The sequence below is a fragment of the Heterocephalus glaber genome, unplaced genomic scaffold, assembly GCF_053883595.1.
Source record: "Heterocephalus glaber isolate CG9 unplaced genomic scaffold, H.glaber_assembly_v1.0 deba00001461, whole genome shotgun sequence".
In the NCBI taxonomy this organism is placed as follows: Eukaryota; Metazoa; Chordata; class Mammalia; order Rodentia; family Bathyergidae; genus Heterocephalus; species Heterocephalus glaber.
This window is the reverse complement of record NW_028258308.1, coordinates 37,769,940-37,775,755: the sequence shown is the minus strand read 5'-3', so window position 1 is coordinate 37,775,755 and position 5,816 is coordinate 37,769,940. Positions and strand designations below refer to the sequence as shown.

Genomic DNA, 5,816 nt, shown 5'->3' with positions numbered 1-5,816 from the left:
TAGCAATCTAGTAATCCATACTAATAAATGATACTAGTAGCTAGCTTCAGGGACCTAAAAATATTTTCTTTTGTAATACAATTTTATTTAGATAGTGACTGGTAGCTTTCATACTTCTTATGAACTCTACACTTGATCTTAGCCAAAAGGCCGAGAAGCAATCTCTCATGAACTCTTATTGTTCTTTCTCTACTCTAGTGATTTTCAAAAAATTTAGACATATTTTGTAATAAAATTCTACATGAATATCACATAAGTAAAGCAACAAAATGTATATTCTATTACTGTGAAAATTATTAACAAATATAAGTTTAAATTTACAATACACAAAGCTAATCAGTAATTATTTACAAATACTGTATAAATTCAAATTACAAAACAAAGTAAGCACTTAAGCTAATGTATTGGGGTCATTTCAATGTGTGTTCATAAAGTACATTTGAATGTACATATTTTCTTTTTAATTCAATTTGTAAAATAGTTTGAAATTAAAATATGAGGATAGATTAATTCATGGAAGCTATAAAAACCCCTGAGGAATGAATATACAGTGAAAATCATCGTCTATTTGAATCTCTGTAAAGCAGAGGCTGGGCTGGGTTAGCCTTCTTGTAACATGAAAAATACTCTCCTTGTAGTTTAAGTGCATAGTATTTTTAGAGCCATAAATTCATTTACAAAAAATTATCCTGGTTGGGCCGGTGACTCCAGAAGCCACCTACTGCTGTGTACTTAACAGGCCCACAAAACACAGGGCATCATTTCTACCATGTTTCTCTTGAAGCACCCTGGATAGAAATTTGCCAGCCTAGAGGTCACTATTTCAGTTTACTATTTCTGTGACCCTGTTCAATAGCTTATAAAGGAATATTTATCATATCCTGTTGGACAAGTCTGCACACCCACATTCATATAGGAAATCAGCTGTGGGGTGGTGGGTGCAGGGAGGTGACTGAACAACCACTGATGGACTAAAGGGGCAAAACATGAACAGCTTCCTAATAGTGAAAGACTTGGACACTTCTTGGGCAAATATATTAGACAACTAAGTACTCATAATAGTTTTACTTTGTGACCTTTTTTTTTTCCAAAGGGAGCAATTGTAAAACTTGATTAATAAAATATCCACAACAAAATAAACATGATTTAGAACAAGTTCTCAACTATTAGGACATTGGGATTAGAATCAAAATTAGCTCTGTGACCTTGATAAACCATTTAATTTCTCAACATACCTCCCCCATTCATTTGCATAATATGATTATATAAATAGTCTGTAGGTCTCAACCAAAATCATTTGACATGTTTTTAAAGACGCTGGTTCCTGGCCTCATGCCCCCCCTCAAAAAAAACCCCTCAGAATCTCTGGAGCTCAAGGAATAATTGTGCATTTAAATTTAGGTAATTCTGATGAATAAAATGAGTTGGGAATCATTGTTCTAAGTAGAATTTAGCTGGCCTCTAAAGCTTTCTTCAAAAAGTCTCTTCTAATATGCAGCTCAAAGTTTCTCAAATTGTAGAGTGCAGCAGAATCACTGGGGGCTTGTCAAAGCTCAGGTGATGGCCTCTACGAGGTCTGGTGTTGAACCCTGCAGTCACATGTTTAAAAGGTTTCCAGGTGGTGTTGATGTCTGGTGGGAATCACTTTTCAAGCCCCTTCGCTAACTCAGGCCTACTCCAGGAGGTGTAAATGAGTGTGCACACATTCCAACCATAGAAGTTTTCAGCTTTCATGAAGCATTTGAGATCATCTTCTAAAGTTACATTTTACAGCTGAAATAAAGTGAGGCCCTGGGAATGGAAATAATTAATAAGGTGTTTGTTATAGATGGTGTGGTTTTTAGAATGGTGGCCCAGTCTGTAACCACCAGTTTTGTATTCTCTCAGTGCTTAGGAGAAGGGAAGGAATTTTGTTCCCTAAAGAATTCAGGGACAAAAATCTTAATAAATGCTTATCATTAAAAAATGAGTTAATGGTACTTGCTACTGAATGAATGCCTACTAATGTCAAACACTGCTTTGGGTGCATCATCTAGTGAAAACTATAACCTAATGAGGGCTTCTCATGGGCCAGGCACTGTTCTAAGTGGTTTTGCATGTGTTAAGCCACTTATTCTTCACAAATCCAAGCTAAAGTAATACTAATATTCTACCTAAGAGGAAGAGCAGAAGCAGAGGAGGTTAAATAACGTGTCCAAGTCACAAGTTCAAGCTCAGGCACTCTACCACACTATTCTCTGCTTCCCACAGGATTAATCCTCAACAACAGTTTCACAAGCTTACTATTATCCCTTATTTTACAGATGAGCAGACAAGGTCAGAGAGCACACAAGTTGCTTCTAATAACTTGCTTCCTAGTCAAGACCTGAAGAAAGTGGTTGAAGCCAGGGCTAATTCCAAAATATTGGCTTCTGTCACTAGGCCAACTCCTTAATCTATTCACATATACTTTAATGCTACAATCAGGCAGCTTATGTCAAAACATGGAAACGAGCAAACTGGAGATATCTGCTTATCTTTGAACATAAGAGCTAGTAGTTCATCTTTCCATATTCCATAGCTGTTGCACTAGAAAGTGGTGTGATCAGAGTGCTGAGGGTCAATTCTTTCCCTCCCTCCTCCTTGGCTTTTCTATTACATTGTGTCCCAGAGAGCTCTTCTCCTCTTCAGCTTCTGTAGACTGCGTCTGACACATCTGAAAGGTGATTCAGAAGACACGATGACTTTTGCTTTGCTCCATAGGTTTTTCTCCTTTCATCACTAAAATTGAGCCTTCATTACTTACCAAAAATGTTTATTAAGTGGCATTCTTCTAAGCACAACTGAGACAGAGAATTCCAATACCTTGGCCATATTATCTCTACAGTCTGATTTTCTGGTTAAAAAACAGAGAAATTAACAAAGAAAACATAGTTAAATAGAACAATAAAAAGAAAATAGTGTGTGAGATATTTTATTAAAAAGAGGCATCCAATATAGAAAAAAGTACAAAGGAATTTGAGAACGAAGAGATGATATAATTCAGATCTATCTGAAAAGGTGTCGTGGAGATATTGAAATTGATGAAATAATTGAAATAAACAGTGACAGAATTGATTGTTATGGTTTATATCTAGATGTCCCCCCAAAGCCTTTTGTCCTCATAGGTAAGGATTTGAGGAAGTGATTGGATCATGAGTCTGTGATATTCATTGTATATTAGTCCACTGATGAATTTATGGTTAAATGTGATGTTGGGAAGTTAAGCCTGGTTGCAGGAGATGGGTCACTGTGGTCATGGCCTGGCAGGGTCTAGGTCCTTCCCTCCTCTGTGATAATTCACTGCTTCCTGTCTGCCATGTCTCCTCTGCTTTGCCCCTTTGCTGTACTACCCTGCCTTCGACCTGGCTGACTATGAACTGAAACCTCTACAAACCGAGCCAAAATAGAACTTCCTCTCTTTTAACTTGTGGGTGGTGGGTATTTTGTCCCAGTAATGAAGAAAGTAACTAAGATAATGATCTCTGAAAGAAAAGGAGCCAAACAAGGGCAGGGAGGGAGGAAAGGTTATTTAGGAAGAAAAATCATGAACATAGTGTGTGGTGGTGAACTAAGGCTAGCAATTCCACATTGCATATTTTAGGTCAAGCAGACTTGTTTGGAGAAACTTAAAATAGAAAATAGGATGCATGGTCCAACATCTCATTCCCATTCTGTAGAGTGGCTTGCTTGATGTTTTTACAGCAAGAGTGTAATACTCCACCAGCAGGAGAAAAACAGCCTAAACTGTGGTAGTTGCTGCTTATTAGAAGACAATTCTTAGGTGTATCTTTCATTTCTGCACATCTGCAAAGTGACATATTAACTATTCTCTGCTCAAACTAGCTTGTTAAAGACATTAATACAGCAAATAGCCTTACGGGATACAGTGTTTCCTTCTGTATAAGAGACAGGTTTAATTAAAGCCTTAGGGATAGTAAAAGAGCAAAGGGTAAACATGCCTTTCCCAATATAAAAGATGGACATCCCAGAGGTCTGGTGTATCTCCTGGAATGCAAATCGACTGCCTGTGAAGATACCACCTGTCTCTCTTCATGTCAGCATGTAAGCATTAAGGATATCAAGGGAACTGGAATGAACTCTGTTAATCCAAAGAGTTCTGTTCTGTATCAAACTGCCCAGTCTCTAATTGGGTGGTTCCATTATGTCTTCTGCCAGATTCCATGAAAATGTAGCAGCTAATTGGTTGGCTTGAAAGTTAAGTAAAATTCCAGATCCTTCAATCATAGAATTGTGCATCTACACAATAATGAAAGAAGTGAAATTCATAGCTACTGTGACCAGAAGCCAGGCAAAGTCTTAGAACCTTTTATTTGAAAGAATGAGGGCAGAGCATGTTATTATTGTGTTGGAAGAAAAGTAGTCACTGGACCCTTTTATGGCTTAACACTTACCTATTACACAACCCTTAGATCCATTTGAAGATAACAATAAGATGTCTTAGAGTTTGGGTCAGTGAGATTTGGAAGCTATGAGTTTAGCTTCCTTGGGATAATTTTCCTAAAAGAGACAAAGTCCCCTAGACAACCATGAGTAAAGCAGTGAGTATTTGGGCTCTTACTGGCCCTAAGTGGGTTTTGGTGATAATGGTGACCCACTGAAGAATGAGATACTATCCTAAAAAATTTAAGTCATTGAGATCACCACCATTGTCCTAGAAATTACCATTTTCCTAATGTTGAAAGTAGGTAAAAGTGAATGAGGTGTCATAATACACTGAGGCAGCACATGCTAGAATTAAGGCAGACTTCTTAAAACAGGTGCTAATGGGGCATAAGAATAAACATATAGATCATTGGATATAATCAAAAGTCCAGAAATAAACTCTTACATTTATGGTCAATTGATTTTCAAACACTTTAAACTTAACAGTTTAATTGAGCAAAGAAAGGTTTGCAAATCAGGCACCCTTAAGAACCAGAGCAGGTTTGGAAAGACTCCATGGCTGTCATATAGCTGGATAATAATTATGGCAAAAAAGGGGACTGATATACAGAAAACAAAACTGAGGTACAGAGACAGCTCAGTTTGTTTAAGCTTGATGTTTGCCTTACTGAACCTGTTTAAACAGTTGGCTGCCTTTAATTGGCTGAAGCTCAGTTACAGTGATTGGTTGAAATTCAGCTATTTGTTACGAAAGCAAATTGCTAAGTTAGGTTTTTAGTTCATGTGTGCACTGAGTGAGGCTGCAGTTCACTAAACACACTAAGCAAGGCTGGAGTAGAGGGCCTATGAAGGCTTTGTTAGGCCAAAATTGAGTTTGATTTCACTGGGCTATGCCAACACAGTTCATTAAAGAAAAGAAGATACTTTTCAACAAGTGATGGCACAAGCAGTATTTATCTACAAAACAGTGAAACTGGACCCCTTACAGATAAAAATTAACTCAAAGTGGATTATAGATCTGAATATAAGAGCTATAATTTTGGAATTTAAATCACAGCAGTAAATCTTTGTGACATTGGATATTGCTTGGATTTTCCAAAGACCTATTAGATATGATATCAAAATCAAAAGCAGAGAAAAAAAAGATGAATTGGACTTTTTCAAAATTAAATCTTCTACACTTCAAAGGACATCACCAAGTGAAAAGCCAACCTACAGAAAGGGGTAAATTATTTGTAAATCAGGTGTCTTAATAGAGAAATCACTTTTGGATATATAAATATGCATGTTAGCGATAAAAGACTCAAAGCTCCAATACAAATTATGAGAATGGACATATCTCCATAAGACAACATGAACAGCCATCTCCATATGAATAGGCGCATGACATG

At 37.0% G+C, this 5,816-nt stretch overlaps 1 pseudogene; it reads right to left on the bottom strand.

Annotated features, from left to right (window-relative positions):
• LOC147826799 (U2 spliceosomal RNA) lies at window positions 1-162 on the bottom strand (annotated as a pseudogene).
• Window positions 163-5,816: the final 5,654 nt, after the last annotated feature.